This window comes from Trachinotus anak, unplaced genomic scaffold (assembly GCF_046630095.1).
Source record: "Trachinotus anak isolate AG129_WGS33_773 ecotype Australia unplaced genomic scaffold, CSIRO_AGI_Tana_v1 ptg000002l, whole genome shotgun sequence".
NCBI lineage: Eukaryota > Metazoa > Chordata > Actinopteri > Carangiformes > Carangidae > Trachinotus > Trachinotus anak.
Window position 1 is genome coordinate 14134627 of NW_027273853.1, and position 26761 is coordinate 14161387.

A 26761-nucleotide genomic window follows, 5' to 3' on the forward strand; every position below is an offset into this window, starting at 1 on the left:
AGAACTAAATGTTGAATCAGTGCTGCATGAATCAAAGGCTGCCACGTCTCAGTGTGTCACTCCACACGCGGCTCTGCCCATGGACGTGTTTTCTATTTTCTTTCCCTGTAAATGCTCTTTCTAGAGAAACGCGCATGTGTGTGTGTGTGTGTGTGTGTGTCAGTGAGTGTGTGTGTGTGTGTGTGTGTGTGTGTGTGTGTGTGTGTGTGTTTGCCGAAACTTCAAACCCGCACTTGGCAAAGCTGCCTCAAACTGTGAAATTAATTTGGCGTAATTCTGGTCGACGCTGGTGGTAGACGGAAGGTGCTTTAACAATAACACTCACACCCTGAGCGTTATTCTCCCGTCCAGTCTTCATCATTATCATCATCGTCACTGTTATTATCGTCAACATGTCCACCAGCAACACAATGAACAACACCCTACTCTTTCACATATTCCACAGGTGAAAGAAACGGGAAAAAAAAAAAAAAAATCATTCCTCTTTCTTTCTGCCCTGCAAATTCACAGAAAACTCTTGGTGTAGAAACCCCACGCACGTTTTTTCAGTGTCCAATTTCATAATTAGATCAGAATATTAGAGAGCGGAGCGCAGGGAAGTTTTGTGTGTTTCCTTCTTGTGTAGGCTGGCTTCCACTCCGTGCCGCTCCTCAGAGCTGACAGCTCCACCACACTGGCACTGACACTTGTGCAGAGCGGGTCTGACCAACACAAAGGCTCCATGCAGCCAAAGCTCTGCTCTTACGTTACTGCCACTGCGTTTTTTTACGCATTATTTAGCAGCTTTTATTTGACCTACGGGCCTTCACTACTGTACAAGGTGGACAGTTGATTTCTTGATCAGGGCTTGCTTGATAAAAAAAAATTAAAAAATAAATAAATACAGGAAAACTTTATTGTTGACATCCAACCTCCACCCACTCATAGTTTGCAGGGAATCTCCACAGCTCTTTTGTTTTCATGTTTTATGTACTTCCCTCCCAGATCTGCACATTTTATCTGTTGTTGCAGAAACCGCCTCCATAATATTGAAAGTACGTCCCGTCCCCCCCCCCCCCTCATGTGCGATCCAACCTAACAATATATTATAAAGACAATAAGCGTGTGAACAAGTCTTCTCTTGCCATAAGGTCCGGGCTCCCTCGCTACCAATCCGTGGGTTCCCAGACCTTTTCATGTCAAGAACACCCCGCGCAGATACGCGCCACAGCCCCTGGATCCCCGCTTGATCAGATTTTGTGGTCACAGGGACCCACATCTGACATTTTCTGTGGCTTGATGGGATTTTGTACAGCCTGTCCACACGGGCTGCTGCAGACGGCCAGATAGCAGCCGAGTCGCTGAAATCCAGGATCAACATCACCACATTTATACATCCTGTAAATGTGCAACAGCAAACCAATCATGACCCTCTGGAGAAATTCAATTATTGCTCTGATTTCTCAGGACCCTTATTAACTCCCTCAGTGACCCACCAGCGTCCCGGGACCTCAGTTTGGGAACCAGTTTATATGTGCAGCTGATCATTTTTTATTTTTTTTTCCTCTCTCTTTTTGAATTACATTACAGTGAGATGACAGTAGCCTGCTTCTCAAGTTGCTGAGGACGCGCTTCAACCCCACCCCACCCCCCCTCTCACCCTCACCCTCACCCTCACCACCCCCCCCCCCCACCCCCCCACCCCCCCACCCCCCTCTCCTCTCAGTGACCCCCGCAGGTCCTGGGACCCGCTCCGGGACCCCCTGCACTAATGAACAGCGATAACACGTATGACTGGTGGCCGCCAAAAGACAGCAGCACGCAGGCTGTTGTCATAGCTGGCGACGCGCACAGAAATCGGTCAACCTTATGAGAGGACAAATCTTCACGGAGGGTCTCGGCAGAAGAGGGGGGACGGGTGGAGGAGTGTCCTGCCGCCGCAGCGAGATGGCGCTGTTCTGCACGTTTCACCTCAGCTGTGCCCCGGCTGCCTGTTCATCTGCTGCACGTCTACCTGGGTTCCTTTGTTTTGTTTTTATGTTTCCCCCCCTGCAAAATGGTTCAATCAAAAAAAAAAAAAAAAAAAATATATATATATATATATATACCCAAAATACAAATATATATCTTGGAAACATGCAACGGCAGCCTGAGCTGGAAAGTTCTTTTTTTTTTTTTTATTGACAATCTTTATTGAAACAACACAGACCTTTTTGAAGAAAATGACTTATTCTGTCGTTCATTTAGTGTTTAATTAAATATGGAGGAGGAAAAATAAAAACTAAAAATGAACTTTAGATTAAAGTTGAGATGATTCGTGTGCTGCACAATAAGCTCAGTCGCCAGAGCCGAGCTCATCGCTGATATTTCGATTTTTTTTTTTTTTTTTTTCAAGACTCTGATGCTCCTGGCAAATATTTAGTCTGATCTGTCACACAAGGCCATGTGTCCTGCATCGAATTTTTATTTCACTTCAAATAGGTGTGTTTTTTTTTAAGGCCATCGGGCGCTTAGATGTCCAAGGAAAAACGTTTTTTCTCAATGGCACCGAAAGAAGCTGACCCTCTTCCTCACTGAGGGCTTCCTTCGGTTCACAGCTTTTTAAGCTCACATCGTCTGCTCTCCCCAGTTCCTTGTGCTCCTTTAATTTATCATTGTGTCATTTAGTTGTTGTGTTATTTAGTTTTTGGACAGAAAATCTGGTTCATCGTTTTCTGATGATGCCAGCGGCCTGTTAATTACGGATATCCGCCGATATAACGAAATGTAAAAATCATTACGATGTTGTTATTCATTCCTTGTGCTGACACTAATCCATATCCTGCAATAATCATTTTCCTCTGGACTATCGAAAATGAAAACAGGGCAATTCTGACATATTTTCCCGTTTTTAATTCGCTTTTTTTATTGCAGGTTTTACTATTCTGTAGACTTCAAACGTTGCAATGCAGGTAATACAATCTGATTTTTTTGTTTTTTTTTTTTTTTTTTTTTTTGCATTTCAGCTCATTTTATTTATTTTTTACTGATATAAGAATCAACAATTATTACAAATTAAAGCTTTGACACCTCAAACTGCTTGAATTAACCGATGTAACAATGCATTTTACCTGAAGCGAGAGATGCTGAAACGAACCTCTCTCAGACTGGATGAGAAGAAATGTACAATAATAGATCTAATTACTATTTTATAATCACTAAAGATATTGTAGTATACATTATACGCCTTAACTACTATGACTTGAATACTACTGTGCGTATTTTCTGTGTATGGATACTCTCAGAATGGACTTAACATGAACATAAATCAACTTGATAAACTTCCTCGTCGCTTTAAAATGTCCTTCTCTCTGAACAGAACTCCTGCACAGAAGGTGAGTAATATGAGGGACTTCACTGGAGCCATTTCATGATGCTCACATGTCGTGGACTCAGTGATCAAGCTCTCTTAAGCCTTGGCGGGTCCTCTGAACTTTACAACTATATGTAAACAAGTTGTCAGTTTGGGAATAATCTTCTTTACTTTTTTATTGGAATGAAAATTCAATCTCCCAAGCTTAGATTAGGCAGACGAGTTTTTCTCTCTCTCTCCCTCTCTCTCTTCTTCATCTCTTTTTTTCGTTCCTTGTCATTGGTAGGGCTGGACTTTGGTGGACAATAATGCGGCAATTGTTGATGCTTTGTGACCCATAAAATTTGAGGGTGGCTATTCTGGCTTTGGTATGTAATTATGCAAAACACTTTGCATAAAGACTTGCCATCCGATCTAATGATAGAGCCTGCAGTCTCATTTCCAGAGAGGGAGGCACCAGCAAACCCTGCACTCCGAGTGACGGTGGAAAAGCTGCTATAATAAAACCTGCACATAAGAATACATGCTATTGTTCAGGTAATTTTGTTGTGGTGTGGATATTTATAATCTAACAAAATAGGAGAGTGTATTTAAATTTAACTGCTACTCACAGTATGTAGGTTTTTTTTTTGCAGATCATCTGTTTTGAACCTTGGTATCATACAATGATGTAGCTTTAGAATGAAGGCTTTTTCTTTCCTGGATCTGCGATCATTTTAAGTGTAAAATCTTGGTTTCTGGTTTTGACTGTGAACAAACTTTAGATAAAAAAAAAAATAAATAAAAAAAAATAAAAAGAAGAAGAAGAAGAGAAATGCAAACATGAGGGGAAAGTCAAACCATTTTACTTGATGCGCCTGCACTGAGGAGCAGATAAGCCAAAGGACACAGTTCAGGTTCATCTTTGGAATTGAGGACACACATTTCATGGATCGCACTGGGTTTCTTGACTCCCTTGCTATGGAAAGACTATAAATATCATCCAGATCAACATTTACTCACTTTCAGTTTAGAGAGAAATAAGAGGTTGAAGATTTTTGTGCAATAAATATGAAGAGGGAATAAAAACTACATGAATTACTCTAACATAAGTTTTTTTTTTTTTTTTTTTTGCAAGAATTTCCAGGAGGTTTATTAAAAGACTGCAGACTGCATGCCTTTGAGGTGAGCACTATATGGGATATTCTGTGTGTATGCACATAATAAACACTTGTGCTGCCTGACAGAGGTGTGAATCTGAGAGCTTTTCTACCAAATGAAGTGCCAGCAGAGAGAGAAATAAAGAGATCTGCAGCTGTCAGGGGTCAGTCAGGCAGAGATTGCTTCTAGAGATCTTTTGAAAAAATCACACGTTTGAAGGCTTAGTGCTTTGCTGTCTTCGCATTTCAAGCTCAGATCAGTGGAATCAAAAAAAAAAAAGAGAGAGAGAACATGGGTTGGAGAATTCTGATGTTGGGGATGGACACGGGAAGAGTGTTTTTTTGGGAGGCAAGAGACAAGCCTTTTACCTGAAGCCTTTAGAGGAAGGAGGAGAGCCCAAGTTTTCTGTTCTTACATTAAAACATGTCTCACACAATTAAAGCTGTAGTGTCTCTAATGTCTGGGTGTGTGAGGAAATGTAACGTACAAACCGTGCTCTGCACTCTCCTCTCATTTGCTCTGTGTGTGTGTGTGTGTGTGTGTGTGTGTGTGTGTCGACGGTAAAGAGGAGTGGAGGAAAACAACCCTGAAGTGTTTCACCACCTCGCTCATGGATTCAGTTTGCTGCTGCTGGAAAAAAAAAAAAAAACCTTTATAGTTAAAATGTGGAACTCCTCTTCAACACAACTGCTTAGGCACAAGAAAACAGAAATAAGGAATTCAATTAAGAGCATTTTACACTTCATTATTAATTATTTCCAGGATGTAACTCACCATCCCCCCCCCCCCCCCCCCCCCCCACCCCCCTGTTACTTTGCTGTGGTTTTGAGGAACCTTTGATCCTGTTCTGATGCCTGAGCCAAACTGAATCTGTTGCTGTGTTGAAATGTTGTGGTGATCACTTGCTAATTCTTGGTCTTAGCTGAGTGATCAAACATTACACAAGCTTTTCAGATCACTCCATTTATTGTGAAGTTGCTTCATCACATACAAGTACAAGTTTGAAGTGCCGAAGTTAAGTAGTAGAGGAGAGGAGGTGAGTGAGCGGGTAATCAAGAAGTCATTAACAAACTGAATGTGAGTATGTTTCATTTATTTGTTCATGTATCTGGGTGGAACAGTGGAGGCAGGTGATTGGCCAACAATCGTAGCTGTGAAGTCAAAAGAATCTAATACCTACAATTTCATTTAAGGGGGAAGTAAGTTAAAGTTTGAGAGCTGCATGTTGCAAATGACATGAAATGAAAAATATATGAAAAGGTTATTGATTCTAACTGAAAACAACAGACATGTTATTTTTTCACATAACCCTGGTAAACTCTGCTTACTCTCTCTCTCTCACTCTCCATCTCTCTAACACACACACACACACACGCACAATGACACATAGCACAGTCAGAGCCTGTAAAGCAAAGCCTCAATAAGCAGTTAGTAGTAAATTTTGCCAAGGTGCCGGTTTCAGCCAATCGCAGCTCAGGACAAAAACCAACAGTGACTCCTCCTTTAAGTTTGGATCTTTGCAGCTTAAGACATTTTATATTGTTAATAAGGAAGAAGCTTTGACTTTTTATTCACATGACCTTTGTCATTACAGTCCAGGAAAAGTACAACTGGATTTTAAAACTTTTTTTTTTTTTCCCGAGAAAATCCTGAACTGATGACTTGAGTCAGTCTTTAAAAGTTCTCAGTCTTCTTCCTGGACATGATAGAACAGTAATATTAATAATATACTTTCTACCAGCATGATTAACATTAACACACTGACAATAAAATGCGTAACAAGCCAATCCTTAACCTGATTTTATAAACTCCCACATAACAGGAGAGACACGATTTGACACTTTGATTTCTCAGTTAACTGTCAGTGCTCCCTAAGCAAGGACTAACATTATCTGACAGCCCCGTGTATTCAGTGTGTTGAAGCACTTTTCATGGTGGAAAAAGTAAATCTGTTTCAAGATGAAATAAGAGAGAAGTGAACCAAAGAGAAACTGTTATAGTGGAAAAGAAGAGGAACAGAGGTCAAACAAGCACATTATGACTGATTATTTGATTAATAATCTTCTTGACTTTGAGTCTTTCAAATACAAGAATAATAAAAAAAAATATTTTCTTCAAGCATCTTTTAGCTTCATATCCTCACGTTTTCAATCACAAGTGAGTTCTGGAGAAACACATCTGTCTTTAATGTGAACCCTAACTTCTGAGCGTGTTTTGTAACCGATTCTTTTTTTTTTTTTTTTTTTTTTTCATATGCCATGTGATTTCTTTTGCCTGCTTCCTGCTAGGGAGGCAAAATATGCAAATCCCATCAGATTTATAACAATCGGTGCCTTTCAGTTGTTCATGTGCTTCTGCTGTGGTGTATTATTATTTTCAAGGGTTCTCAGCAGGACATAAAATGATCATAAGTTATTCGTCCACCTGACGAAAATATTTCATTCTCCCTCCATTTCAAAGATGGACCCAAGTAAAAGCGATAATGACATGATTTATTATCGTCTGAATGGGTGATGGCGAGCTGATTGCTTTTGACGGAGCTTCATGCAATGCTGCATATGAAACAAAATATAAATTGACAGGGAATGATTTGGATGAAGTAAAGAAAATTCTTTCATGTGACAGCATCATGTGCTCATTAAATCATCACTGCAAAACAGGTGATACAAACATTTTCATTCAAACAAAGGAAAAACCACTGGACTTCATTCATCTGGAAGTGGAAATGAGAGCTGCGTCCTGTCTGGAACACAAGCCCCTCAGTGAACTCTGAAGCCTTTGTTTTTGCTGTTAATAATATTCCTCAAGTTTTCCATAAAAGTTTGTTTTTCTCTTTAATCACTGGCATCAATCATTTAGAGCTCATCCTTTTAAAATAATCTAGAATTTACGTGGCTGCTCAGATTGTAAATTTGAGAAGTTTTGATTTGTTTTGGTAATATTTTCATGTCCCTTTCAGCATTTTATATTTCTCCAAAGCTGGCCTCTGTTGAGATCCAGTGGCTTCAACAGAAAGACCTCTGCTAGGCCTGGTGTTAAAGAGCTCTGATCTCGGCCATGACAGTTTAGTCCAATCAGCCTGTTCAACATGCTGGTTTGACTGTCACTTTCAATTTTCACATGATCCCTTGGTCCTAGAATGGGGGATAAGTGGCAGAAAGTAGGACTGAAAGCTCATATTATTGGTCTGACAGCTTCACTCATCTGAAAGTAATGCAAAATGCAGTTCATATTTATACTCTGACCTTATGCTCAAACAGGGATTCTACTATATCTACATGTCAGGTGCCGAGAAAAAGGCCAAAATGGTGGAGTCCTGCAGCAGCATTTATCACAATTCATATTGCTCTCAGACGAATTATTCGGCAGATGAAAGAACACGAGTGCACTCCTTCAACAGCAAGAGAGTTTGACTAAATGTTGTTTAGACGAAACAACATATGGAAGATGCTTAAGGTGCAGGAGGCAAAAGAACGTGGGGGAAAAAACAAACAGTTTCTGTAGCTACATGTGCACAGCTGATCATATTCTCAATATCCTGGCTGAAATGTTTTATCTGAGCTGTATTTATGCACATGTAGGTCATAGAAGAAGAGCGCTATCAGTGGCGGTGGATGTGGTCATTATCAGACATGGTGCTAGACAGGAGGGAGGGGTTCATTGTTCGCTGTGCGCTGCCTGCCCAATGACTGAATAAGGTGTGTTCATTGTTCATTCTCTGTGTGTGTGTGTGTGTGAAAGCAACTGGCTCCAGTCTTTCGCCAGTGTTGTAGCTGCGCTTAACTACAACATTCATATAATGTGGTGACAGTGAAATACTGTAATTTGTAAAAAAGGGAAGTAAATGAGAAAGAGTAAAATTGTTGGTTCACCTCCCACAATGAAAACATCCATAATATTTTGTCATTTGCCAAACGGCTATGAATGAATGATGGTGTTTGCTATTAAAAACATGTTCTCTCGTCAAACTGACGGCAGTAAACATGTTCCAAAATTACACTCACACTGGACATGAATAAATGAAAACATTTTTAATGCTAATACAGAGTTTCTTTTATCCTTTTATTTGCCACTGTTGTCTGTTTCAATATCAGCCACTTGTCCTAATTCAGTGATATCTCCATGTATTTGCCATAACTCCAGCAGTAAACATAAACAGAGTTGCGTGATGGAGCAGTAAAGGTTGTTTTGTTTTTTTTTGTTGTTTTTTTTTGCTTGTATAATCCACACTTCTTGTCCCCTGCCTGCCCTCCTAATCCCTTGGCATGTGTTGGTGACATCACATAGCTACTGGCTCCAAGTTCTCGTCCCCCTGCAACTGTCATTAACTCTGTGAACAAATGAATAATGACTGGGAGACTCGCTGGCTCCCACCACTGACCTTGGGTATTATTAGAGTGACCTTTCTTTGGCTTGACCAAAAAACCTTTTTGATATCATTGCTGGAAGTACACTAGGAATGATGGCCTGTCTGCCGGCGGGGGAAAGCCGAGCATTACACATGGGGAGGAGGGGATGGTGCCGTCGGAACCACCACGAGTGTCGTGTAAACCTATACTTTGCTCCCACTGCTGCTTCATGAATTCTTAATTAGAGAGCACAGCCTGAAATACCCGACTCACAAGTTGCCTGACCTCTCTTTACCAACAATGCACAATATTTGGGTTTAGCTGGGCGACATGGTCAGATGACATGTTCCACTGTAAAGGAGAGAGCCTTTTGGGAATCTTGTCACAGTTAGCTGTGTGATATCATCTGTGCGGAGAGAGGAGAGGATCAGTCAGGTGTGGCTGTGGGAGGAAGCATCTCCATATGTCACAGAGATGGTTCTCATAAGAACATGCTGGAAATCACATGCTGATACAGATCACAACCTGCAGACAGATGAGTGGGATTTACTGTCAGCTGCAGCGGTGGAAAGTAACTCAGTACATTTACTCAAGTATTATAATTTAATGCTATTTTAAGGTACTTGTAGTTTACTTGAGGATCGACTGTTTTATACTTTTCCTCCGCTACATTGATTCCACAGCTACAGTTACTTGCAGATGAAGATTTTACATACAAAGCATATGAGTTGATGTAATATGCAACACTGTTATAGATTAAGCTACCAAACAATGTACAGTGAGCTCCACCTCAACCAACCACAAAATGAAAATGCTCCATCAACGAATGTGTCAGTAACAAGAATCAAATAATGTAATATACAATGTGGTAATGTAACACTCTGCAAGAGGCCATTCTGCATAATGACTACTGTTCCTTTTCATGCTCTATGTGCAATTGGCTGGTAATTGTGTAAAACTCTGGACACCAGACTTTTACCTCCGTTGGAGTATTTTTACTTTGTTGTGTTGCTGCTCTGAATATTTCCTCCACCTCTGGGCAGCTGCTCTGGAAGCGGCCCAGTAAGAATACCTGTCGTTTTATCTAAGAAAACGGTAAATAGAGAAAGAGGAAAAAGAAAGAGGGAAATATATGAAAATATGTTTTACATTAACATAGTCACATATATACAGTGAAGTTAAAGTTATGAAGTTAAAGTAGGCTACAGTGTAACATGGTTTGACTATATGGAGCAGTGGTGCAGGTGCTGGACTTGAGTATTTCCATCTAACGCAACCTTACATTCCACTAAAAGTCAGAGGAAATAATTTACTTTTCAATTATTTATTTTTTTACTGGATTTCATTTATCTGATGACTAAGTTACTCGCTACTTTGCAGATTTTGTTACAAACAAAATATGTGACGTGCTTCTAAAATACAATGTATTCTTTTAAGGTGTTAAACTATCCAACATACAGTGGTTAAACATTGCACAGTAGTTGAATTGCACATACACATGAATGCATCAGCAATGGCAATCCAATTTTATGATATATAAACTGAATTATTAGTTCTTTCAGTTTTGTTAATAAGCTCATTTTGCTAATCATACTCATTTAAGTGACATTTTCAATGCAGAACTTTTGTTTGTAATATTTTTTTCCTGCATTTTTTTCTATTTGAAGTAAAGGATCTGCAGACCTCCATCACTGCTAAGTAACTTTGCACGGACACATGATTTAGTTAAGGAGGAGCCTCCTGCCCTCCACTCCCACTCAGAAAAAAATCAACTCTGCTTATGTCTAATTAGCCTTCGAAGCTCTGAAGCAACCAGTAAGAAATTAGAAATGTGTTTTAACGCATAATGTAAACAGCTGGATGTATTTTAATACAAACTTAGTCTGTTTTCTAATTAAGCACCAACAAGTAATCAAAGAATGAATAAATGGATTAAATGAAACTGTCAGATTGTTAATCTTACCTCCAGTAATGGAGAATCCGTCCCTATATGAACAGTGACAAAGATGTATAGAAGCTGTAGCTATTTAGAGCTCACCCAGAACGAATAAATACCTGAGATGAAAGGTAGAGACAGAGACAGGCTGATGTAATCAGTGCTGCCACATCAAGGGCTCTCCATCATTACAATCTGTAGATTGCAATAAAAGTTCCCAGAATTGCACCGAGCAACCCAATCTGAACCAATAGACAATCACAGCCTCTGATCTCAGTCCCAATTGAGACATATCCCAGCTGAATGTCTCAGAAATTAGACCTACTAGGTGTGTCCCTGATCCGGAGATGGACAGATAGAGCAGGTGCTTTCCCTCTCCCTCCCACACACACACACACACACACACGCGCGCGCGCGCGCGCGCGCATCAATCAATACACTTCACAAAAGGTTTGTTATTTACGACAATTTATGTTGGTACAATTTTACACAGCTTTGCATGAGCCCGAGGGGTCAGATGAAGTCGCTATTAGGAGGCGACAATTAGTCGTTTGGTTATTTTGAAGTCACTGAAGCCGCATGACACAACCGGACGAGCCGTGCAGAGCGGGAAGTGAACAGCCTCCTTCACTTGGGATGCTGAGGTTGTGGACCAGAGACCAGCGCAGCGCGTATTACACACGGGGTCTGCAGAAGTTTCGCGCCTCATGTGTTATACGAGAGGGTTCTAAAAATAGACCAATTAATTTCTGAGAGATCATTTTAAAGGACTTTCCGTCGATTTCCTGCAAAATGAAACAATTTAAAGCGCTATATATACATACATACATACACACACACACACACATATATATATATATATATATATATATATATATATGAGCTACGTGGAGGCGCAAATAAATAGGCTAAATGTAGGCACTTCCTGATTTAGTTTCCAGTAGCTACATTATTGATAATTAAAGGGTCACTGTTTAAATGTGATGAGCATGCGCTAAACTGGCCATTACGTAAACAATTCGTCCAGGTGTAAAAAGCTTCATGTAGCTGTTCCTAATTTTATGTATTTATTTGTTGTTGTTGTTTTTTTTTTGTTTGTTTTTTTGCAGCCTGAATCTAGCAAATCTTAGCCTGACATGACCGATTTCCGTTCCAAATTGTTTTTAATTTCTCTATAAATATATAATAATAATAATAATAATAATAATAATAAGAAGAAGAAGAATAAAGTGGTGATGATAATAATAAAAGCTCAGTTTTCAGTGTGGCAGTGACATGAGTCAGTCTAGGAGTACATGTGTATCTGGGTGTAACAGCAGGGAGAGCCGAAAAAATTCCCAGTGCACAGAAACATTTCCTGAGGCGGACTTCCACAGAGCCAGACTCTGCCTGGAAACGGATCGCGGACTTGGACAGAGAAAAACAGCAGGTTTAATGTCCGCACAGCGCCTGTCATGATGTGGATACTGTTGACGTGCACGACGTAGAGGAAGAAGAAGAAGAAGAAGAAGAAGAAGAAGAAGAAGACCTGCGCGACGAAAAGGGACAAGGAGGTGATGTGGAGAAGTGGGCGATAAATGTGCACGGATCTGACCTTTCACAGAAAGTTGAAATGTTGTGGGCACAGAGCACATGTGACCAAGGTAGCCAAGATGATAGAAATCAGCATCAGAGCGGTAATTACAGTATAGTTTATGGCTGGCTGCCTTTGCCAAAAACAGTAATTGGAGCACGTCTTTTCTTTTAAGCAGAGAAAGCGTTCAGCTTGGAGGATGGAGGCAGTTGTGAAAGCAATGATGGATACTATTGTCCAAAATTTGACCCTCTATTAACATCTCTGGGCAGCATCTGGATCCTGTCACCATGGAAGAGGACAAAAGTCATTTTCTCTACATAGCAAATCCCCTCTTTTTAAACGCCTCCCCCACAAATAAATGGGTGGAGGCCAGCACAGAAGCCCAATCTCTTCCTTTATCACTCTCCCCACTACCACCTCTCCATCCTCCCCTTTGTTTTGCAGGTGTCTCCAATTACCTGCTAATTTGCCTCTAATCTTGGCACAATTCTTAATAAACATGTTTATCCCCCTAAAACCAAAGTCGCTGAAAATTTGGGCAAGAAAGAAACATCGCAGTGACATTCTCCCCCATTTGCCATTTAACAATGCTGATTTATTAATTTCAGTGTAAAAGTATTGCAGCCCATGAGGGAAAAGAGGAGTGTCTCTTGGTGATAGATGCAGGTTGTCGGGTGGCATTTCATTATGAATTTTCTTGGTGAAAGACGAGTGCCAAGGACCAGTCAATTCAACGCAGACACCAAGAGAGAAAGAGTGTTGCTAAGAGACAGAGATGCTGCACAACTTCCATCAGGAGCTTGACTCTGACCTTATGCAAATTAGCTTCTGCCAAATCTTTTGTGTGAAAGCAACTGCGATGTCTCTAATACCTGGCCTAAAGAAACGCTTTAATATCTAGATTCCTCTCAGAATGCGAAATGCACTTTGAGAAGTGTAACAGTGCAACAAATCCAGACCCCGGTCCACTTGTTAGGGGTTTTAATTGAAATAAAGGAATGCCTGAATGTCTAAATGAAATGTACCAATGGGCTGGGGTTTGCTGCTATAAAGCTTTGACTGAATTTCACAATCTGCTATCAAAAAGCTTTCTTTCCTTGAAACAATGCCCTGAAAATGTTAGTGATATTTAGGAGCTGACATGTTTTCCAAAATTGCCCTGTGCATGAAAATCCAACGACACCTACAGAATCTGAAACTTAATTTGGAGGAAGTGCTGCATCTTGAACTGCCTTTAATACACATCATTCCCCTTCAATGCGAAAATCTCCTTGATAAATCAGAAGTATGACATTTTGCAGGAGATGCCTTGCAGCAACATGGATTATTCACATGTGAGACATCAACATGGTGGAGTTCTCTTGACCTGTATGTCATTTAAGACAAGAATGATAATGATGGTTCGGGGGGTGGGGGTGGGATGGGTCGGGGGAGGGTGGGGTGGGGTGGGGGGTGGGGTGGGGGGGGGGGTTTAGATGACAGGAGAGGGCAGGGAGGTTGCGACCTGTAAGGAGGACTGTATCAGGTTGTAGCAGGTTATCTGAAGTGGACGCTGATAATGGCCTTTTAGACATGCCAGGTTTGATCCTTTCACCGCAGAGGAGGGAGGGTTAATCAATAGTCTGAGCAGATCAGTGATATGAGGTTACTGTATGAGCAACTAGTAAGCAGCCAAACAACAACATGGGCACACTGGTTAATTGGCCGGACATTTGATGGGGTCAACACGAGGAAGAAAAAAAGATCCAGTTATCAATAGAGAAATATTATGAGCACCATGTTGTCCAGCGTTAAAAATCAAATCAATTGCATGTTGATTGCATATTATGTTATTGGTTCTTCATGCAAAATGAAGCATCTGGAAATGTATGAATTATGATCACAGCATGCCCTTCACAGATTAACTTATGGGTACAATAAACACAACTTCAAGGCACAAGCACAAAATAGCCATTTTAATCAAAGCTAAGTGAAATATAGATCCCTTTCGTCCAGTGATTCTTCACATTATGCAGAGAGAAAGAGCGAGAGAGAGCGAGAGAGAGCGAGAGAGAGAGAGAGCAATACACTACCGTGTTCAAAGCCAACCTTGTCAATAGTACTCACAGTGGGCTAGGGGAGTGTAATAGCACTTCCCTGATTCTACATTGATATCATATAATCCAGTGTGCCCTGTTTCAGTATCATATTTATCTAACCTGCTGGGGGACAGGGTAAGGGGGACAGTGTCCCTGCTGCTAGGAGCAGACACATTACACACTGCCTCGTGTATTCTTATTGATTACTCCCACCCCACAGCCCAGGGACCATAATTTAACTCAGCAGGCACTACAGTTAATACTGGAATTCAAACATTCCATCTACACTTCAAGAGACAAAAACAATTGACACTTTAAAAATGTGCAGGGCCTCTCTAAATGGGATCTGAAGGGAATGGATCTCCATTTTCTGGTCTGTGCTTTTCTTTTTTTTTCCTCTCCTCTCTCCTACATCAGGCTCCTGTCTGTGCAGTTTCTGAGAAGAACAGTGGATAAAGTGCTTTAAAAGAATTACAATATGTTAAGGAAGCTGTTTACTGCAAGCAGGGCAGAGACTGATTTGTACATTCTGTTTTACAGTTTTGTTTTTCATTTAACTTGTAAAATATGTGGATATATATATATATATATATATATATATATATATATATATATATATATATAAAAAATCTGATTCAATTAAATAAAACATCTTAATGTCAATTATTTTATTACTGGAATTCAACTCTGAACACCAGCTCAGGAGTAGGATAACATAAAGATTGGAATGGAGCTGTGAAGGTTTGCTGTGCCTTGCTCAAGAGCACACACGGAACAGAAGCAGCAGGAAAGGAAGATGTTCCTTTGCATCACTTGTAATCACTAGACTTCTGTGAGATGATAAATAGCTAGAAATTTTAATCAAGAGAGTGAAGCATTTCTTTTTTCTTTCTTTAAATATGCTAAGTAGAAGTCATCAGAAATACCTCAAACATCCCAACACCTGCAAAGTTCCTCTCTGTGAGAAATGTTGCTCCAGGAAGTTATTACACTACATGCTCTCCATGGGGTTTAAGACCAGCTCATTATTATAACTTCAGCAACGGGGGTTAACTGTCTGATCGTGATGTTTGAGTCAGTTAAAGTGGCATCCAGTGACATCCATAAAGCCATGTTAAGAGCGCTAACAGCAGGGAGCTAAGCTGGTCAGTGGAACAGAAGCTAGAGGGAGGTGATATGGACATAATTAACACTGTGATAATCATCACAGCATTTCCATCGAGGTGTGTCACATTTTGTTCAACAATATGTAAAATAACATGATTATTTGAACAAATGTTCATCCCATTACGGCTAATTTTTAAAAGTCTATAATTAAAAACTTCCCAATTACATAGGACTGTAAATTTGACTTGTATAGATATAAGAGCTGTGAGCCATAATATCTCTGAGAATTGTATTGTCTATGTTATTACACTGAGAGATGATGAACCCTATTATTGAATCAATGTCTGGCTTCAAACTAACATTAACAAATAAACACAAAAACAGCCATGATATAGAATTATTGCTAATCATGTCCACAGGTAATCTCTTCACCTGAAATTCAATTTAAAAATCTTAGGATTATGAAAAATTTCACATGAAGGATCAAACCTATTTTATTTAAATGGATGAGTGTGACGTCGATAGTGACATGCTTTTTTTTTAAGCTAAAATGAGCATCAGTGGGGATTAATATGCATTAATTAAATTGACTCTGTTTCCTTTAATGAGAGGGAAAGGATTTGATGTTAATGCTGTTGATCTCGTGGAGGCTTCAATCCACCTAATTAACCAGTATTTCTGCAACACACTAAAATAATCAATAAAAAAAGATATATCATCAGTGCTATGGATCCCTACACTCAGATATTCAGATAATTAAAACACATCACATGTGAGCTCACCTTAGCAATGACAGAAATAGGCTTTGCAGTTTGAAAACATGTTTCTTTTTTTCTGTTGGAATAATTAAAAAATCCTGTTTTATCTCAGCTTTTAGTCATAGTGTGGCAGCACTCACTGTTGCATCTGTGTGTTGTGTAGAGATAGAGCATCTGTAGAGGGCCAGGGAGCAGACTCCAGAGATCCATCCATCTCAATCTGAGGCTACAGCTGACACCTTACAAAGAGGTACAATTAATAAGGGCATTATCCAGCAGTAGGCAACAATAGAGTCCTAACGCAGAGACACCAACCTCGGGAGGCCCGGAGAGCAGAGAAAGGGAGCGTTTATGGGTGGGGGAAGGGCGAGCCAAAGTGCTTCAAAATGGGATGCATTACAACCAATGTCTTCAGAACATGAATTACAATCTATTATAACTGAACCTTATGATAGATGGTACCAGCTGCTTTGTGTGCTAAATGGGTCACTTCCAGCAGCTCATTCTGCACTCTTCAACATTTTTTTAAGGCTCCGTACCTAAATTTTTACATTTCCAAAATAAAGTGTAAATGATTCATATAATTCAGATTTAGTTTCTTTAGTGCTACACAAAAGTAAGGTTTGAAGAAAGTTAAAAATATTTGCAAAAAAAAAAAAAAAAAAAATTGTAGTTTGTTTGATGCCAGTTGTTCAGTTTATAGAGGCATCATCAGGAGGAAATCTGAGATATCAAACACAACGTAACTGATAATGGACCTCTCATGAAAGTGTCCTATTAGTGCAGGTTGAGTGCAGACCTATGGTTCACAGGGGAGAGGGTGGAGACACCGCTGCACTGACATTTACAGCAATCCAGGAGTTGTTTGTGGTCACCGGACTGGAGACAAACGCTGAACCCAAAGGTCAGAGGTCAGGGCTAAATTTCATCCACAGTGGAGGTCCCTCTGTTGGAAAAGACAAACAGAGAAAGCATCTGAGGTGTGAAGTGTTCCTGCTGTCCGGGAAATCAATCAATCGCCATGTATAAACACAGCAACCCACACCAAAGGAATACAGAGATGTTATGACAAAAAACTGTAAAGAGAACAATGAACACAAACGTGTGCAGATCAATACAAAAAGAACTGATGAGTGAAACAATAGTCTGGGGATGTATTCTTAAATAATGAACCCTAATCACTTTTAAGTCTGCTCCTGTTTTTATAGGGAGTCAAGAGTCCTCCACAGTGATCGTTTTATATTTTCCTGCTCATTCCATGGGGAAAGGATGAGCTTGGTTATGGATTAACGCTGTGATCAATAACAAGATAGGAGTCCGGCTCTCTAAGCTGAGGAAAATTAATTCGAAATGCAGTCAAACTCTTATCGACCCGCAGCCAGGGGTTGCTTTCATTGCAGGTAGTTGATAATCCACCAATATTGTGATGAGCAGCTAATCTCTCATTTTAAATATGACCTCTGCTGCTGATAATAAAAGTTAAGACTGGCTATCCATTTGTTGTCCATGGAGCGAGGTCTCCTGGTGCTTCTTTGTCAGTAGCGAGATTTTGCAAATATTTCTCCACACAAAGTGGTATTCTTCACTCCAGGGTTTGAGTTGGTCAAACTACTCAGATATATTGATCATCGGTTGCTTTGAACACTGTCAGACCCTCGCTGAACTTTCATGCGATGTATGTGTCAGAGCTTAGATCAGAAAATGAATATATATTTGCTCAGTTTTACATATTTCAACACCTAGAAGGTTCGTTCATTAAGCTTTTCCAGCACTAAATGCAACATTTTATCTATTTGACTCGGAAATTAAATCAGAAGCAAATTTAATCAGCTGTCATATATGTAACGTCTGTGTATGCACATGTTTTCCTATGCTGTCATACAAAGGTGATGCAGTTCATAAATTACTGTCACAGTTTCATTTGTCACAAATTCCTTTGCTTTTATTTTCAGTTTACTGGAGTAAAAATGCCAAACAGGAAGAGCAAAACCAAATAATTTGGTTTTCCTTCTCCTATTTATAAATGTTTTACACATTTATAAATAGTCTTAGAGAATAAAATGATTAAATAAAATAAAATAGAATAAAATGATTATGGTCATGCAGACACAAGCATAAAGGTGTTCTTTACAAATAAAATATTCATGTGCTAAAGGCCTGTTACTTCCACTGGGTCAATTGTCCTGTCCAATCAACGAATCAAAAGTCACCCCTCCATGACACAAGGCGGCACTTGTGATGCGTCTTGGTCACCTCCAGCCAAACGTTATGCACAAACCGTAATCACTGAAGAGCAGAGGAAAAGAGGTGTTACGCAAGTTTCAAATCAGAAGCAAAACAAAGCAGGTTAATTGATGATCAACACAGCCTGACTTTAATGAGGCCCTGCTGCCCACGGCCAGGCCCAGTTCAGTATATACGGGAGTTTCTCCTGACTGCTCGACTTTCTTTGATCTTGTTTGCTTTTTCCACTGCTGGGACTGTCATTGTTGGTTTTAATTACTTCACCACCAAATGGCACAGATGAAAGATAGGTGTCTGTAATTAATAAAATTTCCATAAATTTGAATCTCTAACCAGTCTCATTAGCTCGTGCCTTTTGTCTTGACTGAAGTTCCCATGTCATCTTTTTCCAACTCTAACTATACAGAATAATATTACTTAGGGCAGGAAATCACTTGATATGCACCATATTTTCCGATAATCAAATTTCACTGTAGGTAATTAAATGCACCACATACTGTAGTCCTACTCCCATGATGGAGGTCAACCTGACGAAAATGCCAATTGTTTTATTAAACCGTTATAAAACTCTAAAGTCTTTTCAATTAGTCATTTCAGAGGAGCAGCAGTGGGTATGTCGATTTTATTCAAGCTCAAAAACGTAATCAAATTGTCGAAGAACTCATCTTTGATCATGTGTAATCAGGATCAGGGCTGTGTGGTACATCTCTGGGCCACAAACTAAATGAGTTGCTCTGCTGCTGCTGGCACTTACTGCTTTGGATGGTAGTCAGCTTGGCAGTAAGAGAGCTGTGGTGTATTCACTTAACAAAAAAAAAAAAAAAGGACAGTTACACAGAGGGGCATTTCGAGGAGAAAACACCTGTTGTTTTCATGACTTCAAATATGTTTGCATTGGAAAGCCTGGACACTGGCTTCAATTCTGTTTAGAAATATGATTTTATTGTGATTGTGACTGTTGAAATATATATGTTTTTAAAACATTCGGGGAAAATGCAACAATCCCTCAGGTTTGTATGAGTTTAACAAGTTTCCAACAAAACTCTTGAAGGTAAATCTGTGAATATATACTTTTTTTTTTCTCAGGCTCACATCCATAAAATAGCCATTTTTATTCAATCATATTAATAATTCATCGCATTACGCCACTATTTCAAATATAATAAAGACATCCTTCCATCAACATTGTAATTTTTTTCTGTTTACCTACAGAGTAAAAATGAAACTATTCTCAATTATAGTAGACCAGGTCAGACACAGGGAAGCAAGTCTTTGTTGCTTTGTGACAGAGCTCTATAATCTTGTGCAGAACAGCCTATCATTACCAGGCAGTGTGGTAATAGACTGACATGGATGCTATGGGGAGCAATTGATTCCACACATCAATCAGGAGGGAAACTCATCTTAACGATTGCAGAGAAGTGGCTTGTTTGTCCTCAACATCACAATAAATGCTAACATGGAAGCAGCGCACAGTACCTGCAGCTGAAAGAAGGGGTAGTCACCCATCATAAGAGATTCATTAGTCTACTCCTACTTTGCCCATGTCTTCCTTCTGATATGTTCAAACATATTTAATACCTGCAGATGTAAACTGATGAACTCCAGCCCACACGAAATGGTAAAAAGTAATTGCCTCTCAGCTGTGGAGTGAACTTGGGTTTAAAATTCAGACCATTAATCTTGCATTTCAACAATATTCTTTCAGTCACTACAATGTTTGATTTAGTTGTCCTGGTTAATGAATGATGTCACTGAGTTTTTCATTAATGGGGAAATTAAAGTATCAAAGAGAAGTATATTTTTTTTCTAAATGTATTTCTTGATGTTGAAATTCATTATTGACATTTTAAATGTTCAATAATCCACAGTTTTGTTTATGGACCTTTGAAGATTTGCTTTTTTTTTTCTCTACCAACAAAAAGGACACAGCGGTATCACTTTCTTCCATCAAAATTTCTCTGCTACGTCTTTATCCGCGGACATCTGTGCCAGTTAGTATAAAAGACGCAGCTGGATGCAGAGAATATACCATCTTCCACTCTAAAAGGGAAGGGTCCCACCTGATTAAGAAGGGCAGGGGAAAGACTTTGGCAGGCCAATGGGAGAGGTCAAGGATAGACCAGCCAGTTTCACTCCCCCACCGCATCATTTTTGTATGACAGCATCACCCTAAGGTTGAAGTTCACCGAGACTTTTCATGAACAGAGCGCTTAACGTCAAACACAAGATTAAAGCGGGGGTGTCGCATCTTGGCAGGACCAAATGAAAATATCAACTGCTAAGCCCCCCTCTGAAAAGCCAGGGGACAGGTATCTAATATTAGAGAGTAAGCCTAGTTAGCAAAGGCGGCCTGCTGCTTTCCACGTTCTCAGTGGTGGTCAAAAGGCCAGGCTGGCTTTGGAATTGCTTTATTGGTGAAATATATTACAGTAGAGGCCTGCAGAACTGCCTTATTAGGAAGGCAGAGAAGAGATGCCCTCGTGACATATAGCAGGAACTGAGGACATTTCCATATTACTGAATAAAATACAATCTTAGATTCTATTTTATTTGCTATGCACCAAAGAGTCAAGCCAATCAAAATTTTGCATGAACAAACATTTACTCTGAGGTTCTTTATTTAGAAATAATAAATGAAAGAAAAAGACTGTTTCATTTATGTGAAAGCAGTTTGAAACATCAAAACGAGAGTTCAACTAAAAAGAAATGGTGAATAAAAATGAAATCCAGCACGATGAGTGATTAGATTTAGTATTAACATGTATAAGTTATTTAAAAAAAAAAAACCTTTCTAAGTCATGAAACTGCAGTTAAAGGCATTTAAACAGACAGAGAGTAACTAGGGTTTGAGGAAACACATTTGTGAGAGAAGCCATTTTGTAGTACACAAATGACTTGTTTTCTTCACTAGCAACAGAAGCTGGTGCTTCAGCTCCTTAAGTGGCTTGGAAGCATAAAAGAGGCTTATCTACCCCTCTCATTTCTTCAGCCACATAATCAGATGACCTGAGGAGAGCTAAAGGGAAACAAAGACAGTCAGCACTTCTTTCTATCTCTCTATCTATCTATCTATCTATCTATCTATCTATCTATCTATCTATCTATCTGGCGATTCCGTGGTAAACCTGGATAACGTCAAAGAGTTTAACTCTGAATCTGAATTTCACTTTGAAGAAACAAAACATTGTAAGGAAATTATAACTGGATGTAACCGAATTCACTCCACACATTTAAAATAATAAGAGGCAAAGCTCATGACCTGAGTTCACCCAGCTTGGAGCATAGGCATAAATTAATACACAGGAGTCTGACCACAGGGTAAACTTTGTGAGACTATATTGAAAGTAATAACTGGAACTTTTAAAAAGAAAGTTTCTTTTCTGAGAAAGTGTTATTTTGGTGGCTAATAAATGAATTTTAATAAAGAAAAACATATTGCAAACAATCAAAACTAGAGGATTTATGAATTAAAGAGATTACAATATGTTTTTGACGGAAACTTTTTAAAAATTATACAAAAGTCCCTCACACCATGTGTTCATTTTTGGTTGACATTGTAGGTAAATAAATGGCTTACAGATATTTTTCCCATATGATCCTTGGCAATGCCTACTTTTTTCCTGTAACATAGCACTATTTATAATCAGAAACTCTAGTAAGACATGAAGCTGATCTCGAAGGCTTTTCTATAATCCCTCCCCTGGAAGTGGTCTTTACTGGAAGGCTAGTTTGTGATGGGCTCACCCAGTAGCACAATGTTGCATTGGGATACAGCATTCAGCTTAAGCCAACTTATCAACTACATTCAAAGCACATCCATTGAGCTATGTGGGGAGACTTTTTGCAGATCTATTAAAAATACTCTTATCTGTATTTAGCATATGCTGGGTATGTCAGTGCTGGCAGCTTTAGACGGATTTACACTCAAAACACCTCAAGCTATTCTTGAGCTGAAACTACTGATAACATTCGGAAACTTCTGCAGACAAGCGGGTTTTACAAACAGATAAATTCATTCAACACACTGTTATATCATTTTATTTACTTATTGTCATTTTTTGGTCCACAGTGACTGTTTTTAAATACAATTTTTGCCATTTTTCTGCAGTGTTTGTTTGTTGTTTTTCTTTTAGAAATTACTTTGCTTTCCACCTGTGTATAAATAAAAGCTGATCTAAATATTTAGCAGAAGTTCATTTATTGTTTGACTGGAGAGAATAAAAAGTCACACTGAAGATCTGCCTTCCTAACACATACATAAAATAGCACCTCACGCTGCTGCCACAACATGGAAGGTAATTTTTGTAAGGTCTTTTTTTTTTTGTTTTGTTTTTTTACTGTTGGAGAGGGGACATGATCATTTATGACATATTTTCTATTTTCTTTTATTTTCTTTTTGTTATGTTACGTGAGATTGAAAAAAAAAAAGGTTTCCTAGCTGTAAAACAAGCAGTGAAAGAAGACATTTGGTATAAAAGAATTGTTGTTGCTAGTTAACAAGAACTTTTGGAATCCAGCAGCAAATAATGTGGAAATAATCCACGCGTGAGGCTTTCAGTGCGTTTCAGTGGGAAGTCCTTCAGAGGAAACGCTGGGGCTGCAGAAAGCCTCACAGTCTCTCTTTCTTTCAGTTTTCTTTCTTTGCAACAGACAATCCCTATTTATACTGTGGAGTAATTACTATAAGACTGAGGCACGCTCATATTTACTTTAACTAAAATGTAATTAAAAAACTGTTGAAATTTGTAAATCATACAAATTAATTTGAGTTTTCTTGTGATATAATAGGCATTTTAAAGAAGATTTAATTTTCATGCTGCTAAAAATTGGGGAAATAGGGTAATTTATTTATTTATAACAAGTTCTAAAATATGTCTGGGCTATTTTTCCAGGATATTTTTGGTTGTTCTGCCTAAATTTGTTATATTTAAAATAAGTATCTATCCATTCGTATTTTTTCAATTGCAAGCAAACCTTTATTTAACTCTGCTCTCTGGGCTGTAGAGGTCTGGCCTTTGAAGCGATTGAGAAAGAGCACCGTTATTCATGGTGCATTCAATGCTGAGAACTGAGACTCCAAAAACAGCAGTATCCTCTCATACCTGTTGAGAACACTTTCATCCTTAATGGGCTCATTAGCCACATTGTTAATTGAGTGCTATTCAGGCCAACATCAAACCTAATAATAATTGTTTACTTACTACTTACTTCACCAAAATAGACCCAACTGAGGCATAACGCTGCTCTGTTAGAAGGTATATGTTTATGAAGGAACATATATTTCTATATGAACTGAAAAACACTCTCATCCTTAAAAGTCTCACGTCACACTTTGCACAATGACAGATGTGCTTTATGTGGGAATTTTAAAAACTGCACTGCTGCAATTTGGTTGAATTAAAAAAAAATAATTTTTTTTTCAAGTCTGAAAAATTAGCCAACAAATTAAAACAACCACAGCTCCTTTTTGTGTTTGAAACCTATGCACTTTTATACAGTCTTATAACCTATACAATATTTTGAATGCCTTGGATTACATTTTTTGTCGATAAAAAAAAGCCAGAATTCATTGTTTTATTTTTCATTAAAATACACTTGACATCTAAACATTACACAGATAATAATAATAATAACAATAATAATAATAATAATAATAACAATAATAATAATAATAATGTACATCTAAAAATCGAAAATCATTTACATTTATATGTAAGGACATTTTATTTTCTGAGTTCTTGTCCTGTAAGTTTTCTCCTCCCACACGCTGCTGCCATATTAGTGGATAATGGGATCCGAAAATGGAAGCTAACTCATTGGAATTAAATTTATCAGCATGTGCTCAGAGGTAATAAGCTGTCAGTTATAAAATGAAGATTTGTATTTAGATATATGATAGGAAGAAAAATGAATAGGCAAAATAAATGAAGCTGCTTTACAACTAAATTACTTATTTGGAGCCAACAGACCACGAAGAGAATCATGATGATGACAATGATTATTGCAGATAATATTTTCCCCACGGAGGTGAAGATAGAAAATATGAAATAATTATGTAACGTAGGCCCACAAAGAGTTAACAGGAGGGAATATTTGCAGAAATGTTTTGATAGAAGGGACCAAACCTTGAGGCATTATCCAAACATTATAGGAAATCTAATTAGTACTGGGGGGGGATGTTAGACCAAGATGCACTGATCAAAACCAGACATTGTAAACTGCTCAGACTGACACATGAAGCATTAATGTTTATATACTGACATATTAAAAATCACAAACAGCCCCACAACTTTTAACCATCATAGTGATAATTACGTAAATTGGTGTAAATAAAACTGTATATATAAGATGTATAAGTTTTGTTTACAATCATCTGTCTACACCGTCTCACTTTAAATACAGTTACAGCACAGTGGGGAAGCTGAATATCCATTTCAAACCGAAAATTTCATCATAGCAGGATTTCTATTTTTAAAAGGCTGAGCTGATGAAAGCTGGTCTAAGTTACACCTAAGCTTGGGGCTAAGGCAGCTGAATTTCAGTTGATTAGGTACCCATGCATGATGAAAGTTTTTATAAATGACACCATAGTCAAAACATTTCAAAGGAAACAATCCCTGCTGTACACCAGGATACTGCAAATGTGCCAGAAACCACATGAGAGAATTAGATGAGAGGAAAGCAAATACAACTGGGTAAAACAGAAGCAAATTCAAACACACTCAATCTAACAATATATGACAGTAACTGTCTTATTATTGCTTATTTTCTTCTGGTTCTCCAGTAACTAATTTGTAATTTGTGTAATATGTCATTTTGTTATTTACAAGTGACTTGATGGCTGCAAGGTGTTGTTATTGCCTGTTTTGTGTCTTAATGACATAGTTTCTGCAAGAACAAAGACTTGTGAAGCATTCTATGTACGTTGATGAAATGAAAGACGCATGATGGCCGAGACTTTAAATTTTCCTCTATAAAAATAAACACACTGGAAGCTATAGAATTAAAAACCTTTTCGTGTGTAGCAATGGTGCACAATTGATACGATCAGAAAGCTGCTGTAGGGTTTAATATATATCACTTATTGAGAGAGAAACAGATGATAGATATGTGCTTTCATCTGAGCAGCTTGGTGTAAACAAGCAAAGAAAAGTGTATTAAAAATGCTGTGTCTATAGGGCTCATGTCTGGTGCCTGTCAAATCATTAAAAAGGAGAGGTACTGTTATCAAATGCTTGGGATCAGCAATAGTGGTGGCACATCACTGAGATGAGGTATGTCTTCCATGGGGGCAACTTGAGGGCCTTTTGTGAATTTATAGAGTACGATAAAATCAGCTTCATATTTCTCCACGAAATCGGCTGATGAAAGCAGCCTGAGAGAGAATTACATGGCAAGAGTTTTGTCACCAGACCCATAGGCTTTATAGGCTAGGAATTGAAAAGGTAATGAGAAAAGCCATGCTGCAGGTTGGCTGTGTTTAATAAGTCATCATGCCTCTATCTATTGTTAGTCGCACAGACCCCACCAAGATTGTGTTTTCACCATGCTTAATACTCTGCAGCTAGAAGGCATTTCAATGGATATAATATATCCAGCACAGTGGAGCAGGCTAGCAGCTTATGGCACAGACACCATTACACAGAGTCGTGTGATAACAGTGAACAAAGAACAAAGTCTAAAAAATGAGACTGTTCTCCAGTTGCCTCTCTTCTTGAAGAATATGTGATTGCAATTAAGATAGACGACTTTACCCCCCCCCCCCCCCCCCCCCCAAAAAAAAAAAAAAAAAAAAAAAAAGCCATTTCTTGGACCTGGTAATTATGTGCAGAACTTACAAGTAAAATTCTCCCTCCCTGCACAATGCATGTGTGCAAACGCAGTAGTCGACTCCAAGATAAAGAGTGACGTAAACACTGCGGTCCATAGGATGTTGAAGATGACACTTGGCAGATATATTTTTCTCCTTTTTTAAATTGGTTCATCCCATAACTCATCAAACACATTTCCACCATCCCAGTGATCTCTTTATTCTTGTCACAGATTTTTCTGTCACTAAGTAAACTCGGGACACATAGGGAAGAAAAAAAAAAAAAGAGAGAGAGAGAGAGAGAGAGAGAGAGAGAGAGAGAGAGAGAGAGAGAGCCTGAAGGAAAATGAATTTAAATGTGAGCTGATGATGAATGGTTGAACTGATTTTCTGGCAAGAATTAAAGCTTTGCAACGACACTTGACACAC

At 38.8% G+C, this 26761-nt stretch overlaps 1 long non-coding RNA gene across 3 annotated transcripts in view; it reads right to left on the minus strand.

The window, feature by feature from the left end:
* Positions 1–5441: 5441 nt before the first annotated feature.
* The window catches only part of LOC139633846 (uncharacterized), a 109360-nt gene continuing 88040 nt past the window's right edge, over positions 5442–26761 (minus strand). The window contains exons 7-12 of one of the 3 annotated variants that reach the window (XR_011693839.1): positions 19274–19322; positions 18440–18561; positions 17075–17221; positions 16416–16514; positions 9800–9904; positions 5442–9226 (exon numbers count right to left, since the gene is read on the minus strand). This is a non-coding gene — a long non-coding RNA (uncharacterized lncRNA). The remainder of the gene's footprint in view (positions 9227–9799; positions 9905–16415; positions 16515–17074; positions 17222–18439; positions 18562–19273; positions 19323–26761) is intronic. The other 2 variants (XR_011693840.1, XR_011693841.1) reach the window with 2 other exon arrangements.